Genomic DNA, 2,880 nt, shown 5'->3' on the forward strand with positions numbered 1-2,880 from the left:
AGTTTCTAGAGAAGGGAAAAAAGTTATATGCGGCTTTCATGGATTTGGAGAAAGCATATGACAGGGTCGATAGACAAGGATTGTGGAAAGTATTAAGAATATATGGAGTAGATGGGAAGTTGTTGAATGCTGTGAAGAGTATGTATGATGGTTCTAAGGTTGCAGTGCATATGGATGGTGAACTGAGTGAATTATTCTCTTTGGAGGTTGGGTTGAAACAGGGATGTGTCATGTCTCCATGGTTATTCAATCTGTACATGGATGGGTTAATAAAAGAGGTGCAAGGTAGGGTAGTGGATGTTGGAGTGGCCCTGGTGAGAGAGGGTAATGTTTGGAAACTCCCTGTACTGTTGTTTGCAGATGATACTGTGTTGTTGAGTGAAGACGAAGGGGAGCTGCAAGGTTTGGTGGATGAGTTTGGGAGAGTGTGCAAGAAACGGAATCTAAAGGTGAATGTAGGGAAGAGTAAAGTGATGGTCTTTGAGAGAGGTGAAGTCAGTGAATGTACAGCGAGGTTGGATGGTGAGGAATTGGAAAATGTAAGTATGTTTAAGTACTTGGGTAGTGTGATGAGTAAGGATGGAGGTTTGGAGAGTGAAGGGCTTGAAAGGGTACAGCAGGGAAGAAAGGTTGCTGGTTTCTTGAAGGCAGTGACAAGAAACAGGGAAGTGAGCATGGAAGTGAAAAACATACTACATGACAGTATTGTGGTACCAACTGTAACGTATGGAAGTGAAGCTTGGACGTTGTTGGAAGGACACAAGTCAAGAGTGACAGTAGTGGAAATGAGTTATTTAAGAGGAGCCTGTGGAGTCACATGGAGTGACAGGCTTACAAATGAGGATATAAAGGAGCGTTGTGGTGTGGATGTGGTTGTGATAGGAAGCATTAGGAGGAATACACTGAGGTGGTTTGTCCATGTGGAGAGGATGGAGGGTGAAAGACTGACGAGGAGAGTGTATGTGAGTGAGGTGGAGGGGGGGAGAGGGAGGGGGAAGCCGAGGATGAGATGGAGGGATGGGGTGGAGAGGTATATGAGAGAGGGGGTGTGTGAGTTGGGAGCAGGGCAGTGAAATGGCGGGGGACAGGGCGACGTGGAGGCGATTTGTTTGTGGCCACCCCGAACGGGATTGAGGCATCTGGCAATAGATAGACAGATAGAGAGAAAAATACTTTTTCTGTAACTTACTGGTAGCACTAAGTCTTTATTAAACACGAGTTGCATACCCCCTTCAGTACGCCCACTTCTTTTGTAGTTTATTTTTGTTACCTGCAGATCGTAGAAGTTTCATGAAAGTCTTCTTGTACTGGAGTATTTAGTGTAGCCTCTATCAGTATCCTCAAATGAGAAATGTCTGTCCTAAACTCAAGAAAGTTAAAACAAAAACAAAAAAACAATGAATATGCTAATAAAATATCAAACTAGAGTAGTACTGATAATGTACTAAACATCAGCATGGCTTCACATGTTACCTACGTATGAAATGACGTCATAGTAATAACGAGTAGATGGTACATGCGGGTGTCCATCATTCGTTCACTTCAAGCAGTGCTATCTACTTCTTCCTTCACTTCCGTCATTCTTTCTGTCTATCCTACACTGTTCCTAATTGCTTTCATGCTTCGTATTACTTTTTATTTTTCTTTCCATTTCAGGTGGCTGTTCACTGTATGACAACCCAATGGTTTCCTGTAACCCAGGAAACCGTTTACAATTCTGGTTGGTAACCATATAACCAAGTAACGCTGTGATGTGAAGACTACTGGGGTGACCCTGTTAAGTGGGTGGAGAGATGCAAATGAGTCGTTCATCCAGGAACCAAATCTCCAAGCTCTTCAATGCACAACTCTGTGTCGAGGCGCTGTCTACCACTAGGGAACATGGGTTCACCGAACAAAACGCCCCTGCAGGGGCTATTGATTGCTTGTGGTTGATGGGCCTGCCAATCAGACAGACCAAGGTCAAACAACAACTACTCGACACTTGCCAGTGGCCTCCTGAGTCAAGTGGGTACTACATCTCTTCATGCTGAAGGTGTAAATTGAAATTGTTTCTTAACATTCATACCTCTGGTTTCCCAGTGGTGAAAAAAATGGTGATGTCTTAGTCAGAGTACTATATTTAAGTTTCCCCCCTTGAATGAAGGGCAGCATAACAGCAGATTATGTATTACTGGTAGTGTGTTCATATCAACATGGCACCACACGTTAACGGTACTGGTGAAAAGGGAGGAAAATGGTGGTCAACGTACCACCAATGAGTCCAATACGGGCATCATTCTTTTTCAAATTTAACAGTTTTCTAAAGGAGCCAATGAACGGGCATTGAAATGCAGTTGATGCCAAAGGACTTTAATCACGAAGTTGAGCTGTCGCTCCCAAAGGGTAAAACTCTGGAGTGTAAAATGTGGTTGGAGAGGGATCGGGAGCCACACGGCCAGGGCTTGAAATTTGCAAACATTCTTAGTCTTTTTCCTGTGGCAATTATGATCCATGCCACGTTGAGTACACCGCTTCCCATCCGATCAGCGAAGTTAAGCAACGTTGGGTCTGGTTAGTACTTGGATGGGTGACCGCCTGGGAACACCAGATGCTGTTGGCATCCCTACGTCAAGTGGGGTTGGTGGAGGATTAGTGCCCCTCCCTGTAAAACAATTAACTCTAAGCCCTTGGCCACCCCATTTGGGATACATGGCGTCTGGCAATGGATGGATGGATGGAATTATGATCAGTTTATCAGGGAGGACAAGGGAATATAAAATCACCTCATGTCTTTTCTTCTTTCTGCCCAAACAAATCTGAATTACCAGAGAGAGTTAATCATTAGTTTGTCTGTGATTTGTCCAGAACATTATGTCATTATTTGGTAACACTGTAAGT

At 43.9% G+C, this 2,880-nt stretch overlaps 1 pseudogene; it reads left to right on the top strand.

The window, feature by feature from the left end:
* The first annotated feature begins 2,483 nt into the window (after positions 1–2,483).
* LOC145395137 (5S ribosomal RNA) lies at positions 2,484–2,602 on the top strand (annotated as a pseudogene).
* Positions 2,603–2,880: the final 278 nt, after the last annotated feature.

This window comes from Coenobita brevimanus, chromosome 29 (assembly GCF_032717465.1).
Source record: "Coenobita brevimanus isolate Jiangsu-jjx chromosome 29, ASM3271746v2, whole genome shotgun sequence".
Classification (NCBI taxonomy): Eukaryota; Metazoa; Arthropoda; class Malacostraca; order Decapoda; family Coenobitidae; genus Coenobita; species Coenobita brevimanus.